A 24,416-nucleotide genomic window follows, 5' to 3' on the forward strand; every position below is an offset into this window, starting at 1 on the left:
GAGCAAAAAAAGTAATAGACAAAAAATAGAACTATAAAAAAATTGGACTAAAATTTTTCTAACATATTGAATGTTTTAATGGGAAATTGTTCTACAAGGGAATTGTCCGATATTGAAGTTGATGTCCTATAACATATCAACTTCAATATCGGACTACAGCTTAAGGTAAAGAAAAATTGGCAATCTTAAGGATCTTCATAGATACCACACCAGAGGAAGCCACTGTTAGAAGGACAAACAAATACTATGAAGGGGAGTACTTGGTCTATGCAATGTTTAGATGGTATGTACATGTTAAATCCACATGATGATAGTACCCAAGGTACAACGTTGCTCGGAGGATCACACCACCTCCATAGGCTTGTCTTCTTCACATGGTGCTTCATCTTGTAATGTAATTCTTCAGACCTGAGAACAGATCTCTAAAGTCATCAGAAGCCATAACAAACCCCACAATTAATCAGATCCCAGACAAGATCTTAAATTATGAAGCACCAGACCCCAAAATGTATCACATTTCAGACCTGTACATTAATAAGAACTCAGATCAAACTCAAAAATTAATCTTACCCAAAGCCCTTTGATTATCAGACCTTAGACATTCATCCATTCTATATCCAGACTCTAAAATCAAATCAGACCCCAGACCTGTCCTAAATTATCAGATGCCTAAGTATTAGTCCACACTCTAGTCCCCTAAATTATTAGACCCAGACCAGACATCTTGCTTCAAGCTTAATTCAGACCTTAGATAAGATTCCTAAATTACACGACTCCAGACCAGACTCCAAAATTAATTCAGCCCCTAACCAAGACCCAAATGTAACAGATCTGAAACCAGATGCCTAAATTCATAGTATCTTAGACCATACCTCAAGATTTTTCAGAAATCAGGTCAGACCTCATACTCCCTATTTGGGTGTGAAGAACAAATTCCCTTGAAGGGTTCCTTGGTCAAAAAATAATTCACTGGTAGGTAACCAGGGGATCAAAATTAAAAATGCATACTCAGCCCCGCACTCGGCTCCCCACTCTAGCGCTGTAGCCCCGGTGGTCTCTACTGGGCTCGGACAACCAATGACTCAACTGGTGTAGATATTGATTGGCTGCTCTTGACTCTACATCCAATCGGTGGCTGCAGCTGTCAGGTCACTGGTGGCCCATGACATCCCCACTCCCAGCTTAGCAGAGACCACCAGAATTACAGCGCTGGAGCGAGGAGCTGTGTGTGGGTATGAGTATGCATTTTTTTATTCTTTTAACCCCATGGCTCCCCACTGCTGAATTTACTTTTTGATTGGAGAACCTCCTTACGTCTGGAGAATTATATGTGTCACCAACTTGCTATGCACTAAACCAAGTTCATCTAATCAACTTAGATTATTCCATTGGACTATTAGGTAAAGGTACAGTGAACCCCCCAAAATTAACCTCTATTCCATATAGAAAGCCGTCATCTTTCCTTAAAGATATTTATCACAATTTGCCAAAATTTTATATGTTTTTCCAAAGGTATCAGTGAAGGAATTTTCTACCAATGTCTCTTCGATGAGTAGCGGTGAATGCAGGTGTATGATATGCTACGCTGACCATAATCCCCTCTGCAGAGGAAGCTTTGAATATGTTTGACATAATCAGCTCACAGCCTTTGCCCGCTCCCTTTCATAAACAGGCCGTTTTCACATACTTTTCATGGGATCCGACAGGCGGAAAAATAATTAATGTTACCTCAGCCTTACGGTGACCCAAGTTTGATTCAAACAGGCGTTATGTTTGAAAAAAAAACCCTGATCATTTAATTGAGTGATAGAGAAATTGCAGCCATTGGTTTTGCCCCAGTGTTGGGGATACAGAGGTGATCCTTAAATATTGAATAACTCAATGATCGAGATTAACCATGTGTTTATTAAATTATTGCCTCCAATTATAATTGTATACAATAGCAAAGTTAAAGACTTGAGGTCAGCATCTAACCAGCAGCCCAAAAACCATCATGAGGTGCCGTGAAGTAGAAGCAGGCCCGGTTTTAGACAAACTGGGGCCCTGGGCAAAAGTTTAAAGTGGGGCCCCAAACGCTGACATATTGTACCATCACACAGAAACATTTCGGTTGTATTTACATGCGCTGATTACAGGCTGTTATATATAATATTGAAGTCTATCGACGCTTGTTCTCAAGTCTCTTTACAATGGCTGAGGAAGAATGATGGGGACAAAACGATCAATCTGTCTCCATACAGTATCATGTTATCAGCAACATATCTGCAACTTACAGCGGCGATGTGCTGCTGAGAACAATTATTTTTGTTCCAGCATAAACAATTCAATCACTCGATGAATTGACAGCATTTTTCTTGTTTAGTAGAATACACCCCATAGTCCTCCATGTATTATAATACACCTCATAGTCCTCCACATAGTATAAAGCACCCCATAGTCCTCCATATTGTATAATGCACACCCCATAGTCCTCCATATAGTATAATGCACTCCATAGTTCTCCATATAGTATAGTTCCAGGCCATCCCCCCAGTTCCGTCACTCTCATTCCCTTCTTTTGAGGTCCACACCATCAAGCTCTTTCTTCCCTTCTCCCTCAGTAGCGGTCATATATCGGCCCCCAGGCTCACCCACCCACTTCCTGGACCATTTCTCAACCTGGTTGCCGCCCTTTATGTCCTCAGAACTCCCAACCCTTATCCTGGGAGACTTCAACATCCCTGTTATGAACTGGTGGTTCAGAAACACAATGGACCTGGTGGTTAAGAGCACACAAAGTGACCTGATAACATAGGACGAGCTCTGAGATGTGGGAACTCTGCTGACCGCAATCCCTAATTCTATCACACCACACTAGAGGTAGCCGTGGAGCGCTCCTGACCAAACCTAGGCACCTCGGGCACAGCCTGAGAAACTAGCTAGCCCTGAAGATAGAAAAATAAGCCTACTTGCCTCAGAGAAATTCCCCAAAGGAAAAGGCAGCCCCCCACATATAATGACTGTGAGTAAAGATGAAAATACAAACACAGAGATGAAATAGATTTTAGCAAAGTGAGGCCCGACTTACTGAATAGACCGAGGATAGGAAAGATAGCTTTGTGGTCATCACAAAAACCTACAAACAACCACGCAGAGGGCGCAAAAAGACCCTCCGCACCGACTAACGGTACGGAGGTGCTTCCTCTGCGTCCCAGAGCTTCCAGCAAGCAAGACAAACCAAAATAGCAAGCTGGACAGAAAAAATAGCAAACCAAGAAACACAAGCAGAACTTAGCTTATGCAGTGAAGACAGGCCACAAGGACGATCCAGGAGAGAGAGCAAGACCAATACTGGAACATTGACTGGAGGCAAGGAACAAAAAACTAGGTGGAGTTAAATAGAGCAGCACCTAACGACTTAACCTTGTCACCTGAGGAAGGAAACTCAGAAGCCGCAGCCCCACTCACATCCACCAGAGGAAGCTCATAGACAGAACCAGCCGAAGTACCACTCATGACCACAGGAGGGAGCTTGACCACAGAATTCACAACCCGTCCCCATCAACAGCCCCACTTCCACATCTGCGTCCCAGCTTCTATTACTAACCACTTCTCTCGGCCTCTCACACCTCTCAACCTCTGAGACACACAAGGATGGTAACACCCTTGACTTGGTCTTTGTCTGGCTCTGTTCAATCTCCTACCTAAATAGCTCACTTCCCCTCGCTTCCCCTCTCTGACCACAACATTCTCTCCTTCACGCTCACAAATCAGAAATCAGAAATCTACATGCCATTAACCCTCATACACTTTCAGACTCCCTACACTCATCACTGTCCCCAATCTCTTCCTTTTCCTGTCCTGATCTGGCTGTACACCACTACAATGACACTCTTAGAAGCACCCTGGACCAAGTAGCTCCCCTCACCCTCATAACCTCCAAACACAGAGTGAAACAGCCCTGGCTCACATTGCAAACTCGATTTCTCCAGCGATGCTCTAGGAGTGCTGAACGCTTATGGAGGAAAACTCGCACACCACAAGACTTCATCCACTTCAAATTTATGTTAAAAACCTATAACTCTGCCCTTCATCTCGCCAAACAGACCTACTTCACCACCCTTATCTCTTCACTATCCAACAACCCCAAGAAACTTTTTGACACCTTTCACTCCCTCCTCAGCCCAAAAGCACAAGCCCCTATCACAGGCATTTGTGCTGATGACCTGGCCTCCCACTTTATAGAGAAAATAGACAATATCCGTCAGGAAATCCGCTCCCAGCCACCAAGTCCAGTGACTCTTATCCCTCCCTGCATTTCCCCTGGCTCACTCTCCACATTCGATCCATCACAAAAGAAGAAGTCTCCAGGCTCCTCTCAAGTTGTCGTCCGACTACATGCACTACCGACCCCATTCCCTCACATCTCCTCCAGTCTCTCTCTCCGGTCATCACAACTCACCTAACTGCAATCTTTAATCTCTCCCTCTCCTCATGCATTTTCCCATCCTCCTTCAAACACTCTATCATTACTCCTTTACCAAAGAAACCCACCCTCGACCCATCTTGCACAAATAACTACAGACCAGTCTCCAATCTCCCATTCATCTCTAAACTCTTGCAGCACCTGGTCTACTCCCGCCTTATCCGTAACCTCTCTACTCACTCACTCCTGGACCCTTCACAGTCCGGTTTCCGCCCCCTACATTCAACAGAAACTGCACTCATCAAAGTGACCAATGACCTTCTGACAGCAAAATGTAATGGTGACCATTCTCTGCTCATTCTTCTCCACCTTTCTGCAGCTTTCGACACTGTTGACCACCCTCTCCTACTCTCTAGGCTCCAGTCACTAGGCGTTAAGGACACTGCTCTCTCCTGGTTCTCTTCCTACCTTTCTGATCGCTCCTCCAGTGTTTTGTTTGCTGGCTCCACTTCATCTCCTCTTCCTGTTTTTGGGGTACCTCAGGGCTCAGTACTTGACCCCTTCTCTTCTCTCTCTACATGGCCCCAATTGTGTCCCAATTGGACAGACCATCAGCAGATTTGGCTTTCAGTAACATCTTTGCGCTGATGACACACAACTATACATGTCTTCCCCTGACCTTACCCCTGCTGTACTACAGAACGCCAGTGACTGTCTGTCTTCAGTCTCCAACATCATGTCCACTCTCTATCTGAAACTCAACCTCTCCAAAGCTGAACTTCTTCTGCTCCCACCATCTACTAACCTCCCTAAACCTGACCTCTTTGTGGATGGCACCATAATAACACCCCGGCAGCAGGCGCGCTGTCCGGGTGTTATGTTTGACTCCGATCTCTCCTTCACATTCCATATAAAATCTCTTGCCCGCTGTTGCTGCTTACACCTAAAGAACATCTCTAGAATCCGCCCTTTTCTCACCATGGAAACAACAAAAACCCTCACTGTCTCCCTGATCCACTCCTGCCTGGACTACTGCAATTCTCTATTAATTGGCCTCCCCCTCACTTGACTTTCCCCTCTCCAATCTATCCTTAATGCTGCAGCCAGGGTTGTCCATCTAGCTAATCGGTATTCAGATGTCTCTGCTCTTCTCCAGTCTTTACACTGGCTGCCCATTCTTTATGGAATCAATTCAAAGTACTTGTTCTCACGCACAAAGCTCTCCACAGTGCGGCACCCCCCTTACATCTCCTCCTTCATTTCTGTCTATCGGCCTAACCGACCACTCCGCTCTGCAAACGACTTTTGACTAACCTCTGCACTAATCCGAACCTCCCACTCCCGACTCCAAGACTTCTCCCGTGCTGCGGCAATCCTCTGGAATGCTCTACCCCAAGATATTAGGACCATCCACAATTTGCATAGTTTTAGGCGCTCGCTCAAAACACATTTGTTCAGAGCGGCCTATCACGTTCCCTAATCACAGTCATTTTATGTTGTGTGTGTGTAGCCGATTCACTACTTCCATCTATCCCCCACCACCTGAAGATGGCTGGACCATCATTGGAAATACATGATTGTAAATACACACCTGTACTTTGTATCTCCCCCACCTCATTGTAGATTGTAAGCTCTCACGAGCAGGGGCGTCTTATTTTGCTTTAATTATTGTATTGTTAACATTGTTACTTATGACTGTTGTGTTTGAAACTATTAAACTGCAAAGCGCTATGGTATATTTTGGGGCTATATAATTAAAGATTATTATCATTATTATATAATGTGCCCCATATCCCTACATATACTTTAATATACCCCCCATAGTCCTCCATATAGTATAATACACTCCCAAGAGTCCAATACACTCCCCATAGTCCTCCATATAGTATAATGCATCCTATAGTCATCCATATAGTGTAATGAATCCCATAGTCCTCCCCATTGTATAATGCACCCCCTCAACGTATAATTCAGCCCCCATAAATTATAATGCAGCCTCCACATAGATTATAATACAACCCCCCCCACATACACAGTATAATGCAGCTCCACACACACGGTATAATGCATACACGCATACATACATATACATACACAAACACACTATAATGCAGCCCCACAGTCCTTCAGTATTACGCACACAGTATAATGCAGACACACACATACAACACTTACCTCTCCTCCTCGTTCTCCTGCTGCTCTGGCTTCTGCAGCGCTTCTCATCAGCTCCACAGCTGGCACAGCTGGGCGCACAATGAAGTGACATCATTGCATACCTGCTGCATCAGAAGCAGAGGGGAAATGATGGGATAGGTAACGTCATCTGATGCTCACTCTTTCATCATTGCTTTCAACTGTATTGGCATCTATGTTGCCGATAAGTTGAATTTGCGATGCGGGGGGCGGCGACGGGCCCCTCTTACTCATGGGCTCCACAGTGGCAGCATGGTCTGCTGCTATTAGCTGCATGTCACTGGCTGGGGGCCCCTGAGGTTGAGGGGCTCCAGGCAGGTGCCTAGTCTGCCTGCCCCTAACGCCAGCCCTGGGCAGAAGATAACTTCTATTCTATGAACTACGCATGAAAACATCTCATAATCCCTATGGCACAGTGGTCCTATTGGTCAACAGCATGGACATTTTTGGCACTTTCCAACTTGGTAGAAAGCATAAATTACAAGGGACATATCCGGCCCTTAGAGGGCCTTCCAAATTATTGAGTTGAGCAATAAGATTCAAGCTGATGTGGTCTAGCATCCAGTCCGGTCCTTCATAGTAGCTAGACCAGGGCAATCATTAGTTTTGCAACCAACATCTCCTGTTCGGTATCCTGGGTGCATATGATGTTTACTAGTCTACGTGAAGCCATGATGTTGCTGGACTTTGTAAACACCATAGGCTCACCTTGTAGGGTGCCAACCGCACAAGTAAGGATGGGTATAATAATTTCTATAGCTCCAACATATTCCACAGAATTTGACATTTTAGAGACGACTTCTACAGACAATAAAGACATTATAGAGTAACACACAAATCATATACCAAACAGAGAGAGGTCCCTCTCGAAAGCTATCAATCTATGCGGTAATAGGGGAGACACGAAAGGTGGATGGTAAAAAATGCTTGTATTTTACGGACCAGCCATAATAAAATACATAGGGGGATTCAAGTAACACTGCATGAACCGGTCACTAACCAGTATCATGACAAGTACAGGTACAGAGAGCTAATAAGTGAATGGAGGGTGTGGGAACACATGCTATGAGGGTCTTGGTTTTGAAGAAAGCTTTGTATGGGCAAAACAGGAATAGTTAGATAAGTGTGGTGAGGCAATAGGCCAGTCTAAAGAAATGCGTTTTTAAGGCACGCTTAAGACTGTGTATGTAAGGGATTAATTGAATTGTCCTGGACTGTTCAACGGACCATGTAAGACTGAATGTTCTGCACAACTTTATGGACAACGTTCAGATTTTTGGATTTGAGGGGCAGTCGTCCACACTTTTTACCCTGGATAGACCTCAGCTTTGGGGCTCCCATTTAATTGCAAAGGTAAGCATGAATCATGGCCCACTTTCTACTTGCCTTATTTGCTAGGGTTGAAGTGTCTATCAAATGGGAAAGCCCTATGAAGGTTTGCTTTCTAGTTTTGATGAGAATCAATTTGCAGGACCCGATCCACCGGCCACATCATTAATCTGTGGCCGCTAGTGAGCAGTCCTGAGAACTGCTTCCTACCTGCTGGAATCCAAGGCTCTTCTTTTGATTACACGGCCTGGTGTGATGTCACGTGTGTGTAGCGTTGCAACAACGATGTTGCACTAGGCCAGCTAAGAGGTGGTTCTCACGGCTCCCTTCTCATGGCCACAAATTACGGACGTGGCAGATTTACCTTGACCAGCAAATTTATTTGCACCAACTTTTCACAGTACTTGAATGGTAGTTCGCTACATTTTCCTGAACATTGGGATGGCTGGGGGCCACCACGCAGGATGAAACAGTGAAGGCAACAATGCCTCAAGCCTTCATTTTTAGGATGGGTGGGGGTCCAAGAGATCTAACCCACATTGACCATAAAGTGATGGCACATCCTAGCGCTACACTATTGCTCTACCCTTAATGAGTAGCATCTTAAGATTTATCACTGAGTCTGCAGATACCTTCCACCATCACCCTGCATTGTGCTGCAAGCCTGGGCATATAGAAGCTGCTTCTTGTCTCATTATTAAGATGCTGACGTGACATCCGACAGAAGGGTCTCCACTGAAATACTTAACGTGTGACTGACATATTGACAGTATTCTTAATTATGTCTAAGGGTCATTAATAACTATAAAACTCATCAGTGTTTACAGGTTATTAGTGGAGCTGCCCTGACTTGCCCTTGTAGAATGTATAGACAGGTCTACATGTTTCCGACCTGTATGTAAAATCAATGTATAGAGGACAGATAAGATCTCAGTGCTGAATTATAATGATTTTCACTTTGATCTACACTCTGGTCATCAGCAATAGTAATTTCATACAATTTAATACTTGAATTGAGGAAATGTACTTTGACCATTTACAGTATATATATACATATATATATATATATATATATATATATATATATATATATATATATATATATATATATATGTATTAAATATAGTGATTCATGATTAAGATTTTTGCACTTGCATCCTGGATAGTGATTGGCAAACTGCTGGATGTTTGGGTCCGGCGGGTTTGTGCCGAGCATATAAAAAAGTTTGGTTCGGGTACCAGAATAATACCCAAACCCGGATCCCATTCAGATTAATGGGAGGCCCAAAAATTTGTTGTTTGTCACACTGTCATTTGCATGACAGCACGGCAAACATTGCCTCTGATCGGCGGTAAGATTATTATAAAAAGTTTACCTCCGTTCACAGAGACAGGTGATGAGGGTGTATTATCTCATCAGTCTAGGCCTGTTGCCGCTAGTAACAGTGAGAGCAGGCGCTGCTGATGGAAGTATTCATCAGCCACCACCTGTGCTATAAATAAATAAATAAATAAATTAATTAATTAATTAAAAAATTTCTTGGGGTCTGTTCTATTTTTGATAACCAGCATGGCAAAACTGATTTTTTTGTGTGGATTTTTATTTTAAATAAAGGACTTTATTCTGGCTGTGTTTTTTTATTTACAATATGGCTATGGGATTACTAAACTGTGAGCATGATGGCACCTGACAATACAAAGAGGACATCAACCCCACAAATATGAACCTCACTTGCCACCGCCATAGGGCAAGTTTGAAGAGCCAGGCAAAGCACCAGGGTTGGTGCATCTAATAAATGCACCTTTTCTGGTGCAGCTGCTGGCTGCTATCTTTAGGCTGGGTGGGCAATATACATGGTGCCTTACCAGCCTGTTAATACCAGCCCCCAGCTATCTGCTTTATCATGGCTGGTTATCAAGAATAGAGGAGTCCCCAAATAATTTTTTTAATTATTGAAATAAATAATTTAAAAAAATGGTGTGTGGTCCTCCCCATTTTTGACAACCAGCCAAGCTTAAGTATACTGCTTTGGGCTGGTATGGAACATTGGATTTTCCCCCCAGCTTAAAGATAGCAGCACGCAGCCGCATCAGAAAAGGTGCATCTATTAGATGTGTCAACTCTGGCACTTTGCCCAGCTCTTCCTACTTGCCCTGAGGCAGTGTCAAGTAGGGTTCATATTTGTGTGGTTGATGTCACCTTTGTATGGTCAGGTGACATCAAGCCCACAGGTTAGTAATCCAATAGTCATATTGTAAATAAAAACCAAGCCAGAATAAAGTCCTTTATTTAAAATAAAAATTCACACCCTGTTTTGCAAAAATATTTAAAAATATCAAACACACTTATACTAACCTTTTGTCCATTCCATTGAAGCAAATTCCACCTGTAAAAATAAAAAAAATAATGAACAAAAATACTCGCCTTACACCTAATCCACAGATGTCCATGTCCCCTGTAAAAAAAGGAAAAATAATAAGCAATCATATTCCTCAACTGTCTGAAGTGCAGCTAATTCTTACTATCTTACAATGACTTGGATGATTTGGAATGCGTTCACATCAGTGACCACTCTCTGTCAGCTGACACACGACAAATGAGTGTCATCTCTCCTGTTAGTGTCTAGCGCTGAGCTCCCTCTGTGAAAAATTTCACCAGAGTTCATAGCTGAGCTTTGTTGAACTCACTTATGGCACTGCTGCGTGAGAACTTTTTCACACAGCGAGCGGTGCGGTAACTGGGACAGTATGGATTAGCTGAACTTTGGACAGGTTAGGAATATGGTTTTTCATTATTTTCATTTTTTTTTTTACAGGGGATATGGGCATTGGTGGATTAGGCTTAAGATGAGTATTTTTGTTGTTTACTATTTTCTGCTTTTTAGAAGTGACATGGGCTTCAATGGAAATATTTTTAAAAAACAGCATGGGGATCCCTCTATTCTTGATAATTATGCATGATAAAGCTAACAGCTGTCAGTTTTGCCTATGCTAATTATCAAAAATAGAACAGACCCCATTTTATTTATTACATTTTTTTATTTATTATAGCGCAGTCACCGGTTGATGAATACTATCAGCAGCGCCTGCTCTCACTGGTATTAGTGGCAGCAGGCGTATGCTGATGGCAGTAGTACTCTCTCTTTAGCCGACGCCTCAGTGACCAGAGGTAAACTTTTTAAAGCCGGTCACAGCTGTTGGCGCTCTGACCAGTGTTAATAATCTTATACAGATGACAGCGTGGGAAATACCTGATGCTCAGGGTGCCGAAGCTGAACAATAACATGGACTTCCTGGAGTACAGTAGGTGTTCGGTACAGACCCCGAACGTTCCTGTTCGGGTTCGCCCATCACTACTCCTGGATTTGAATTCACCCAAGAGCACCGTTTGCATGGAGCTTGTGCACTATTATAAGCAAATTTGTATTTTGATTATATTATTATTGAACATCTCCAGTGCTGTTGGTCAGTCTAAAAGGTTAATAAACCTGAATATTTAAAAAAAAAAAAAAAAACTAAAATTGAGGTTTTGTCTTTCATAGGAGAATATCTATGTGTGCAGAATTATTATGCAACTAAATGAAATACATAAATGTTCCCATCTCAATTATTTATTTTTATCTGTTACAGGGAGAATAATAACTAAAGAGCTGAAAAGGTACACCGTACATTTCTGACATTTCAAAGAAATATCAGTGACCAATTTACCACCCTTCTTTTCAGTAACAGTCATAATCTCCATCCATGGAGTCTGTCAGTTTTTAATCTGTTGATGACCATCATCTTTTTGGGCAGCACCAACCACAGCCTCCCAGACACTGCTCCGAGAGGTGACTGTTCTCCTTCACCGTAAGTTTGTCGCTTAAGAATTTAAGAAGGACCGACAAGTTCTCAATAGGATTTAGAAACCAAAGCATAAATAAGGACAGCACCTCACAAGTTGGTGAATTTACCTCACATAAATGTGAATCAAATTCACCAACTCGTGAGGCGCTGTCCTTATTTATGCTTTGGTTTTTGGACGTGTTTTGAGAAGGACTCCTTGGATGTGACGTGTGCTTCACCTTTGGGCAATGTTGACCCTTTTGTTCCATAAGGTGCTGTGAGTCTAAGTTGTATGCTCAATAGGGTTTAGGTCTGGTGTGGAAGGGAACAGGTCATTATTATTTAAAGCAGAGGAGGCTTTGATTGTGATGGAGAATTGTCCTGCATAAAAATCATGGTTTTCTTGAAAAATATAGACGTTTTCCTGTACCACGGCTTGAATAATGTATCTTCTAAAAACTAGCAGTAGGTTTGGGAGTTGATGTTGAGTGTATGTTAAACTCAAAAACCCAATTAGCTCATCTATTATAATCCTAGCCCATAGCAGTCCTTCACTTCCACCTTGCTGACGTCTGAGTGGAAGTGGAGGTCTGGGCCCATAACTGATCCACTTAGAACAAACAAAAAAAGTTGCACTCTGTAGCGCTATAGCATGAAAACATAAAAATATGACATGCTTTGCAAAAAAGAAAAAAAAGAGCATGAACCGCACATCCCAAAATCATACGTTGATCTAAAGCCGCTAGGCAAAAATTAATATAACTGAATATGAGGTTTTCAGTTTAACATTCTGATCAGACTGTATGAAGCCCACTGCCTCTTCACGGCAAACCTCGTAGTGGGTCCTATCGCCCTAACGGCCCATTTTGGCTCTCACTGAAGAGCTGGAGGAAGGTGAGTTTCAATGCTCCTTTCATTTTGGTGCTGGTGCGGTGTGGCGGCCATTGTTGCTGTGGCTTTGTGCTGGTGGGGCGGCGCGGTCTGGAGTCATGGGGGCTCAGTCTCGCAGCATGGGTGCTGTGGGGCAACAGGCCGTCTGCCCTGCTGGTGCGTGGCCGCTGTGGCGGTGGTCGCCGCACGGCTCCGCTCCGTTAGGGCGATAGGACCCACTACGAGGTTTGCCGTGAAGTGGCAGTGGGCTTCATACAGTCTGATCAGAATGTTAAACTGAAAACCTCATGTTCAGTATATAGATTTTTGCCTAGCGGCTTTAGATCAACGTATGATTTTGGGATGTGCGGTTCATGCTCTTTTTTTTTTTTTTTTTCTTTTTGTATAAAAATATGACATATGAATTGCACTACTGCTCTAGAACATAAGAATTGAGAATACTTAGTGTATAAATTGGCCAACTTATGTGTACCCAGCAGCTACAGACCCATCCATGTGGTCCGTCAAGAGTCACTATCATCTCATCAGTTCAGAAAATCTTTGAATGCAGATATTTCTTGGTCCAGTCTTGACATTTCACCTTCTGTATCTTGTTCAGTGGTGGTCAAGTTTCCATCTCCTCGCCTCAGCGGTGTCTCTGAGCAACTAACACTTTATACTTCTGTGTCTTGCTCATGGTAGTCAGATCTCAGGCTTCTAGACCTCGGCTGTGTCTCTAACCACTAAACACCTTGTACTTCTGTGTCTTGTTCAGTAGTGGTTGGGTTCAGCCTCTTCACCTTGGCTGTGTCTCTGAACAAATTGTACGTCTATGTGTTCCTCAGTGGTGGTCAGGTTCAGCCTCCTCACCTCGGCCGTGTCTCTGAGCACTGAACCCCTTGTACTTCTGTGTCTTGCTCAGTGGTGGTCAGGCTCAGCCTCCTCACCTCTGCCGTGTCTCTGAGCACTGAACACCTTGTACTTCTGTGTCTTGCTCAGTGGTGGTCGGGCTCGGCCTCCTCACCTCGGCCGTGTCTCTGAGCACTGAACCCCTTGTACTTCTGTGTCTTGCTCAGTGGTGGTCAGGCTCAGCCTCCTCACCTCGGCCATGTCTCTGAGCACTGAACACCTTGTAATTCCGTGTCTTGTTCAGTGGTGATCGAGCTCAGCCTCCTCACCTCTGCCGTGTCTCTGAGCACTGAACACCTTGTACTTCTATGTCTTGCTCAGTGGTGGTCGGGCTCGGCCTCCTCACCTCGGCCGTGTCTCTGAGCACTGAACCCCTTGTACTTCTGTGTCTTGCTCAGTGGTGGTCAGGCTCAGCCTCCTCACCTCGGCCATGTCTCTGAGCACTGAACACCTTGTACTTCTGTGTCTTGCTCAGTGGTGGTCAGGCTCAGCCTCCTCACCTCGGCCGTGTCTCTGAGCACTGAACACCTTGTACTTCTGTGTCTTGCTCAGTGGTGGTCAGGCTCAGCCTCCTCACCTCGGCCATGTCTCTGAGCACTGAACACCTTGTACTTCTATGTCTTGCTCAGTGGTGGTCGGGCTCGGCCTCCTCACCTCGGCCGTGTCTCTGAGCACTGAACCCCTTGTACTTCTGTGTCTTGCTCAGTGGTGGTCAGGCTCAGCCTCCTCACCTCGGCCATGTCTCTGAGCACTGAACACCTTGTACTTCTGTGTCTTGCTCAGTGTTGGTCGGGCTCGGCCTCCTCACCTTGGTCGTGTCTCTGAGCACTGAACACCTTGTACTTCTGTGTCTTTCTCAATGGTGGTCGGGCTCAGCCTCCTCACCTTGGCCATGTCTCTGAGCACTGAACACCTTGTACTTCTGAGTCTTGTTCAGTGGTGGTCGGGCTCAGCCTCCTCACCTCGGCTGTGTCTCTGAGCACTGAACACCTTGTACTTCTGTGTCTTGCTCAGTGGTGGTCAGGCTCAGCCTCCTCACCTTGGCCGTGTCTCTGAGCACTGAACACCTTGTACTTCTGTGTCTTTCTCAATGGTGGTCGGGCTCAGCCTCCTCACCTCGGCTGTGTCTGTGAGCACTGAACACCTTGTACTATTGGCCTCCAGGGAGGCTGCTCTGTAATATAACAGCTCTGGAGGATAATGGCTCCTTGTCGCTTCACGTTTGATTCTTCTTAAATCCTGGACAGTTATTTTGCAGCTTTTTTTCTCATCACATTTTTTGCCACCTGTTGATTATTGCAATAAAAAATTTTCTGTTTCTGTGAATGGCCCAATGTCTGACAATATCAAGAGCCAGATCATCTGTAGACTGGGAACAATTTGTGACTTTACAGAGTCAGGTAAATCTCTTTTTTGGTCCATTTTGCCTGCGGAAAACACGCTCCTAATAATTCTGCATTCCATGATGAAGGGCGTAGTAGTATCCTTTGACCTCACCCTCCTCATTACACAAATACACATCACGTGATCCGCTCCATCCAATCAGCATCAGCTTTATACAATTCGGAGGGGAAAGATCTGCATATGTTGGAGCTATGTAAGCAACGAATAGAAAATGATTCATGAAATAATTCTGGAGGGTATCCTAATACTTGCCACGTTTCCTGATAGTATAGGAGAATCTTGGAATAAAGGGGAGGCTATACCGGAAAGGTAGCAAATCTCTTGTCTTTTTTCTTGAGTATAATGTTCGGATGCTCAGTCATCAGATGGGGCCCCGACGTCCAGACAAACAATCAGGGAGATTTTACGGAGTATGTGGGGTCATGATCTGATGATGCAACCTTTATTAAAATTGGTAAATGTAGGTAATCTCCACCTGTCAGGGTCCCAATCTCTAATAGGTAGAGCAGTTTCATGCATAGGTAACAGTAGGATTCTTTCTTGCTGCTGCCTGGCATTGCATATGGAGGACATGAGGTCTTGGTGTCATCATTCCATTTATGTAACTGAAGAACACTTTAAACATTAACAAGATAGCACTTTTACTTCTGAGGTTCAGCAACGACCATTGAATGACTGCAGACCCAGGTAGTTAAACTCTTCTTAAAATTAGCTCAGTACCCCTCATTTCAAGGGAGATGATTGCAGCTTGAGATGTGGAGGACAACGGGTACTCCTCCACCCAATGCTGACATTGCAGATGACTTAAGCAGCCCCTTGTCCTGACACTGCCCCTTGCCCTCTATCTCTGGCCCAAGGGGCATTGTGCCTTACAGTACTGAGATCTACTGCTGATGACAGAGCAATGATCTCCACATCCTTTCCTCTAGTAGAAAAGTCTTCTCCACTCACATTATAATTAGGATTATTTAGTCTAGAAAAAAGACGACTGAGGGGCGATCTAATAACCATGTATAAGTATATAAGGGGACAATACAAATATCTCGCTGAGGATCTGTTTATACCAAGGAAGGTGACGGGCACAAGGGGGCATTCTTTGCGTCTGGAGGAGAGAAGGTTTTTCCACCAACATAGAAGAGGATTCTTTACTGTTAGGGCAGTGAGAATCTGGAATTGCTTGCCTGAGGAGGTGGTGATGGCGAACTCAGTCGAGGGGTTCAAGAGAGGCCTGGATGTCTTCCTGGAGCAGAACAATATTGTATCATACAATTATTAGGTTCTGTAGAAGGACGTAGATCTGGGGATTTATTATGATGGAATATAGGCTGAACTGGATGGACAAATGTCTTTTTTCGGCCTTACTAACTATGTTACTATGTTACATTACAGATCTCATCCGTGCCATCAATCAGGGACTTATGACTGAAGAAGACGAAACATTTCTATTTTTCATCACCTCACCTATGCTGTTCCTGCTGAGTAAGATTGATGCTGGGGCTCTACCTGCACTCTCAGGCTGCTGATAATAGATCACCTCTCGTATCCTCTGGGTGACAGAGCTTCTCAACTCAGTTCATGGTCCACTCAACCTTAAGAATGTGTGAATGTGTGTTTTACTCTAGGAGAGGTCAGGTCTCAGCTTTGACTTACAGACCCCATTTATATCACTAAGTGTATTACATTCTGATATATTAACTTTTTTCCCAGATAATCTTTCAAGTTATTTGCAATATAAGTTTTCTTTAACCCTGAAATTTGGGTAAACAAAGCATTAATTACAATGGAAAAAATTGGGGATGATTTTTGCAAAATAAAAAATATAGGTCCACAAGTATTATTAAATTTTTCCAATTTTTGGCATGTACAGAGTTCTAAAAAGTTATATATAATGGTACATGACTTTTTTTTATACAAGGATTTGGAACTTTTTTGGAACGTTTGTGTTTCAAAAAGTACAGATATAAGTAATCTTCGTTCACCGGAAGAGGACTTACTCTACAAATTTTGGACAGATCAATAAAGCCAGAAAATTATCTATTTTTTTGACTAGCATATGAAATGCCAGTTATAATAAATGTGAGATATTCCCTAGAGCCAGCCACAGACTAGAATTCACCCGTGGATTGGAACGTTATTTTGTGGAGAGGTCATCATTTCTAAGCTAATTTATATATCTAAACTTTCCAAATTTTTGTAATTGTTAATTGGGAGCTATTAATAAAGGACACTGATCACAGTCAAGTTTACACTATTCAACAACGACAACCCAATAGATCCAATAAATACAATATATGAGTTTGAAATTGGACCTGTAGGGTGAACTGGTTTGACTGGTCTTCTGAACTGTCAAGTCAGTCTTCTTTGATATTAATCATATATGATGAAATGCTTCCCTTACAAATGTCCTGATACTGGTAATATCTCAAAGGCCAAATAACAACATGAAGAGATTAATGTACTGCTATGAAGGCCTTTATTCATATTATTCTAATGTCGGCTTTACCCGCCAATATTGACGAGTTTGGCTGACGGTCTAATGTGTATGGGGTTACTCGATGATTGATGGATTGGAGAGATTTCGATCACACATGTCTGAATTTGGACTGCCAATCACATTGCTCTCCTGGGGATAAGCCACCTGCCAACACGTCAGTAGGTGGGCTTCCCATAGAGAGCTGAGCTGAACGAATGCTCCTTTGAATGAAAGAGTTCACCAAATGAGACTTCCTCTGTATGGGAAAGGTGGCTGAATGAGAGTTCCTATGTATGGGAGACTCGGCTGACTGGGCTGTCTGCTGAATAATCAGTCGAAGCATCGTTCGGCCGACAGTCATCTAATGTGCATAGCCAGCCTTATGGCCCCTTCACATTAAGTGACGCTGCAGCGATACTGACAACGATCCGGATCGCTGCAGCGTCGCTGTTTGGTCGCTGGAGAGCAGTCACACAGACCGCTCTCCAGCGACCAACGATGCCGGTAACCAGGGTAAACATCGGGTAACTAAGCGCAGGGCCGCGCTTAGTAACCCGATGTTTACCCTGGTTACCATCCTAAAAGTAAAAAAAACAAACACTAGATACTTACCTACAGCCGTCTGTCCTCCAGCGCTGCGCTCTGCTTCTCTGCTCTCCTCCTGTACTGTCTGTGAGCCGGAAAGCAGAGCGGTGACGTCACCGCTCTGCTTTCCGGCTCACAGCCAGTACAGGAGGAGTGCAGAGCACAGCGCTGGAGGACAGACAGCGGTAGGTAAGTATGTAGTGTTTGTTTTTTTTTACTTTTAGGATGGTAACCAGGGTAAACATCGGGTTACTAAGCGCGGCCCTGCGCTTAGTTACCCGATGTTTACCCTGGTTACCAGTGAAGACATTGCTGGATCGGTGTCACACACGCCGATCCAGCGATGTCTCCAGGGAGTCCAGCGACGAAATAAAGTTCTGGACTTTATTCAGCGACCAACGATCTCCCAGCAGGGGCCTGATCGTTGGTCGCTGTCACACATAACGATTTCATTAACGATATCGTTGCTACGTCACAAATAGCAACGATATCGTTAACAATATCGTTATGTGTGAAGGTACCTTTAGGGCCCCCAGATACCTTCATATCTTAGATTGTGTCTAGATTTTCCCATCTTGATAAATTAGCACACTAGTAGACCGAAGCTCGCCATCCAATGATACCATATCCTATATAATATGTGATAGAATATATCCATACACATATTGGTCAATATACATAAGTAATAACAGCCGAGTCAAATCATCTCATCCATTGCCATAATTAAACAGGGTCTGTCACACCAAAAAGTAAAAATAAACTAATTGAACAGTTATATAGGGGACTTGGGAACTATAAATATCTTACCTGTCAAGTCCGCACATATCTACCTGCCTTCTCTCATCCCTCGGTGCGCTCCCGACTCTGTCCCTCGTCACTCCTCCGCTGTCTTTTCTGGTTCCCGGCGCATCGTTTCTTCGCCGCAGGGCTCCCCTGGAGGTCGCAACCCGATGGCTCCGCCCCAACATGGCGGCACCCATCGGGTATTTCTTCCTGGCGTGTTCCCAGGTAAGACGCCTGAGCTTCTGAGTTTTTTGCTGTACCTTGTTGTCAGCGTTCTTGTGTCCCTTTCAGGCTCCTCCATGTCTCCACCTTACCTGCCCTGTGCCTGTACCCCGTGTCTCTGCCTTACCTGCCGTGTGCCTGTACCCCGTGTCTCCGCCTTACCTGCCCTGTTCTCCGAGTCTCCACCGTATTGGCCCTGTGTCTCCGTCTTACCTGCCCTGTTCTCCGAGTCTCCGCCGTATTGGCCCCGTGTCTCCGCCTTACCTACCCTGTGCTCCGTGTCTCTGCCATATTGGCCATGTGTCTCCGCCTTACCTGCCCTGTGCCTCTACCCCGTGTCTCCACCTTACCTGCCTGTGCCTGTGCTCCATGTCTCCGCCATATCTACCCTGTGCCTGTGTCCGTGTTTCCGCCGTACTGGTCCTATGTCTCTGCCATACCAGCTCCATATCTCCGTCATACCTGCACTGTGCCAGTGCCCCGTGTTTCCGCCTTACCAGCCCTGTGTCTCAATCATACCTGCCTCGTGTCTCCATCATATTAGTCCCTGAGTTTCTGTCTTTCTTGCCCTTTGTCATAACATATTCTTGTCCTGCATCTAGTCTTGTCCTCTTGTCTTTATTACCTTTTGTCTCCTTTTTTGCAGCATCGTTTCTGTCCATGTCCGGCTCCTGAAGTTCCTTCATATACCCAGCTTTCCCAGTTCCAGTTTTTTCTGTCTTCTGTCTCCTTTTCTCTGACTTGGTCACCCCTTTGGCTCTAGCAGTTGTCTCTCCATCACCCTTGGGCCTGCTCCTAATGCTCCCTGTATAGGGGGTAGTTCCATCTGATCCACTCGTCCTCGGGAGCTCTAGAGCCACGACCCAGAGGGTCCACTCTCGGGTTCTATTCAGAATCCTCACAATACCTGCAGTACATACACTAGAGATATATGGCTTATGGGTGAAATTTAAGGAAAATCTAAAACGTTCACGCTACACTATTTTATCATGAAAGTAGGGTATTTAAGTAGAATCAGCAATGGCGATTTCCTCCTCTTAAACAATTTATTGAAACAAAAGACAACAACAGTGGTGGGTATACCACAGCAAAAAATGTCAATGTCTCAATAATTTGTTATGTGGCCTTGGGCAGCAAATACAGCTTGAAAGCAACATCTCATGCTGTTCACAAGTCAAGTTATTGTATGCAGAAGCATGGCTTCCTACTGTTCTTGAAGAGCGGCCCTCAGGTCATTGAGGTTCTTGAGTACAGAGTTACGAGACTATAAATGGCGACTCAACTGATCCCATAGGTTTTCTATGAGATTCAGGACTGAAGAAGGTGCAGGCCACTCTATTTGAGATATCTCAGATAGAGATATCTATCTCAGTCTCCAGCAGCCATTCCTTTATGAAGTGATCTTGATGAGCTGTAGCATTGTTGTCCATGAAGAAGAAATTTGGCATGTGTCGTTCATGCAGAGGTACAATGACTAGAATAATGATGTTATTCAAGTAGTAGGGGTTTGTTACAACATTTAGGGCAGTTCTATATGGACTAGACCCAACACCACCAAAGGCTCGTCTGGTGAAAACAGTGGTGAGACATAATGCTCTCTTTGACATCTCAAATATCGTTGGTGGCCATCATTTCTGCTCATCATGAGTTGACTTTCATCAATGAACTGAACTACATCCCACTGGTCCCTCACCCAGTGTAGATGCCCCCTGGCCCATGGAAGACAATAGTGCCTGTGACCTGTGACTGGTGGTATGGTCATGTACCCTCATAAATCTTCTAGCATGCAGACCACGCTGAAGTAAAGATGTAAACCGTTTTGAATGGGACTGATTGCCTGAAACATGTTTCTTTTAGAAGCTACATCACTCTATTACAAACATCCCTCATCGTTTTTACAACCATGTTATTTTTTAATTTTATTTTAGATCTGCCCCAATAAATATCACTCCCATATTAAACATGGACTAATAGCCATGATGCGCTTTTGATCAATATTTGCTACTTTTTTGGGTGTATATAAAGTTCAGAGAATCCTAACGCCTTGGAACTCAGGAAACACTGGCTGCAACTCACACAATCACCTACATTGGTGTATGTAGATCTTTCTTTACTGTCCATGATGAGCTTCTTAGAATGTTCTACTATCATTTATATTTATGTTTGATATACTCACTCTATGTGGTGCTATTTCCTTCCCTTTCCACTGTTTAACCACTTTTTATGACCTAAGACACAATTGCGGAATTGTTTTTGTTTCACCGTTTCACCACAATTTTTGCAGGCAGTCCCCGGCTTACGAACATCCAACCTACATGTAACTCGTCAGTTCTTTACAATGAGAAAACACTACTGATACTTGTTTTTTAATGGAAATGGAACAAAGAAATAACTTTTTATACTAAAAGAATTTGGATGTGCTATTCCTGGTTTTTACATAAAGATTCGAGTTATTGGTCTCCAACTGAAAACTGCACTCCTTCATCCTATCTGACCGATATCTTTTAACCCTTTATGGCCTAGGAATACAGGCATGGTAAGCCCTTACTTCTCTAGTTTGATTTTATAGATATAAATGTCAGTTGTTCAAAAAAAATCTCAAATCTTTTACTCACCTCAGCGCCCACCTCTCCAGCTGTCCCGCCGATTCCGGTCTTCTTTTTGTGTATCTCCAGGCTCTTCGCAATAAGCCAAGACTTCTGGTTGTGTCCAAGCTTCAAAGAGCACTGCATGTCGTGATGTCAAGACTTGCGTAGTGACCTTATGATGCCCAATGACTTCTGAGGTCTGGACGAGCTGTAAGTCTTGGTGAAGAGCCTGGAGATGTAGTGCGCAATGGTGGACAGAAGAAGACTGGACGGCAGACATTGAGATAGCAGTAAAGATAAAAGATGAGGTGAAAATTTGTAAAAAAAAAACACCAAAACAATAATAATAATACTTTCCTTTCCAGCCACCTCGCTGCCCGTTTTATGGCATCTAGTTCTCTTTTTTCTTAAATCACACTCTGCATCCCTGGTCTCTTCACATTAGGCCAGGACTTCTGCGCATGTCCATGCCCCGTAAGTCACTGAGCGTCATGTGTACCTTGACTTCGGGGGCATGGACACAGTTGGAGGACCTGGCCTACTGCTAAGAGGCCAAGGATCCAGTGTGCTAGAAGAAGAAGAAGACAATTGGAGAATGGCCTGAAATGAGCCGGGTGGCCTCAGAGGTCACTGATGAAGTGAGTATTCCCTTTTTTTTTTTTACAGTATATGGAAAATAGATTATGTAATTCAAAAGTAATTCAAAACTCTTCCTGCAAAAAACAACCCTCCAATGGTATTATCAATTAAAAAATATCAACGTTATGGCTTTTTGAAGAGGAAGAATAAAAAATAAAAGAAGAAAAATTAAAAAAATGGCCTAGTACAGAATGGTGTTTTAAAAAAATGTTTTGGGTTAGAATGGCAAGCAGAATAACACAAATGTTTTTTTTTTTTAAACTGGTCTTCTTGTGCCACCCATCAGGGAATATCTCAAGCCAAAAGGAAAGGTAAAAAAAAGTACAGAGCGTTTATATAACCAGTTTTTGTTTTCTCTATAACTAGTTTGCCGACATCAAGAGACAGGTGCTAGCTCCAGCAAAGATAAATGTTTTTACTCCTCAATGTTTTCTAACTCCATAGGAAAGTGAAGAATTACACAACTAATTATACAAGTGCATCCCGAGTGTGAAGATGACCAATGGTCACCTTCCTTCTGCTGTACAGGACGCTAGTACTGATAACAGGAGGATGTATTATGGCCAGAAGCACAAGCTCCTTGAACATTTTTTTAACCTGGCTGTCTAAAAAACACCATCTATTTAACCTCCATTAATTTGTTTAGTAGAAGATTAATCATTCCTGTGACTCAACAAGGACATTTGTCTTCTTGACAGAGGTTTAAAGCCATTTAAAGCAAGATCTTCCAGGATGGGGCAGAAAGAATAGGAATGTGTTCGCGTTGAAGACCGAGCGTATTGCCCCGGGGCCTTGTCAACACTCTGACCTCTATGAATCCCCCGGTGCATCGGGAAACCAAGTTCATTTTCAGACCAATCCTAGAACTTTATCTATTTTGTCTTATTCGCTTAAATTGTCATTACGGATATGGATTTAAGACCATAAACAACAATAGAAAGCTGACTTCAGGAATCCTAATGATAAGATGGCAACACAAACTTTCCGACCCTTCTGTTTGATCTCGACCCACATTATAATGCTGTTTGAAGACCTCTAGGTGTTGAGTTATCTGCAGATGTAAGTTATCTGAACTCACATCACCTGGACATACGATCTGCAGATAAGTATGTGGCCGTGATGTTTTTCAGGATCATGGGATGGTTATTGAAACATTTTATGATGAGCTATCAATAAAAACAATAACCAAGTGCTTGATCATAAATATTTTGTGTAATGAAAAAAAAATCAGTGTGCTGTTCAGATATCTCTTGTCGTTCTACATTTTAAATATGACACAATTGAACTCTTCTTCCTTCTTCTATTGGGTCCGGCTGCAATTTAGAATGGCTCGCAAAAGTATTCACCCCTTGGCATTTTTCGTGATTTGCTATCTCACAACCTGGAATTTCCCAAAAATCGGACAAACTGAAAACTTCAGTGTGCATAACTATTCACCCCCCTAAAGTCAATACTAGGTAGAGCCTCCTTTTACGACAATTCCAGCTGCAATTCGCTTTGGATACATATCTAGGAGCCTTCCACTTTTTGCCACTGGGATTTTTGTCCATTCCTCAAGGCAAATCTGCACCAGCTCCTACAAGTTAGATGGTTCCCTCTCATGAACAGGAATCTTCAAGTCTGACCACAGATTCTCAATTGAATTAAGGTCTGAGCTTTGACTCGGCCACAGCAGAACATTTACACGTTTCCTCTCAAAACCACTGGAGTGTTGCTTTAGCAGTATGCTTTGGGTCATTGTCTTGTTGGAAGGTGAACCTCCGTCCCAGTCTCAAATCACTGTCAGACTGAAAGTAGGGGTCATAAAAGAGAGATCTACTACATGATTAGATCCATAAAGGGGGCTGAGTGGAGAGATTTACTGCAAGATGGGGCTTTTCATAGGGGAGTTGAGATCAGTTAAGCGGTGTTTATTGCCTGTTGCTGTGTGCTGGGTGATGTGAAACTACAAAAGCCATTCTATTGATACATATGGCGGAGGATTATCGTTTGTAGTATGCATCAATAAATGATCATTTATAGTTTCATATCACTGATCTGTCTGCAGAAGGTAAAAAAACTCAGCCCGGCACTGCCATTGTGAAGGGGTGTAGTACAGTTGAGCTTTGTGATAAACAACCATACTGGTGGGGATGGCAGAAGATATAATTGGTCAGGCAGGGTACAGGAGCAGAGAGAGCACAGAAGCTTA

The 24,416-nt window shown here is 43.5% G+C and overlaps 1 long non-coding RNA gene across 1 annotated transcript; it reads left to right on the forward strand.

Annotated features, from left to right (window-relative positions):
* Positions 1-1,190: 1,190 nt before the first annotated feature.
* On the forward strand, positions 1,191-22,978 carry LOC138658374 (uncharacterized). The gene is made up of 3 exons (XR_011317474.1): positions 1,191-1,232; positions 11,558-11,585; positions 22,924-22,978. It is a non-coding gene; the product is annotated as an uncharacterized lncRNA (long non-coding RNA).
* Positions 22,979-24,416: the final 1,438 nt, after the last annotated feature.

This window comes from Ranitomeya imitator, chromosome 1 (assembly GCF_032444005.1).
Source record: "Ranitomeya imitator isolate aRanImi1 chromosome 1, aRanImi1.pri, whole genome shotgun sequence".
NCBI lineage: Eukaryota > Metazoa > Chordata > Amphibia > Anura > Dendrobatidae > Ranitomeya > Ranitomeya imitator.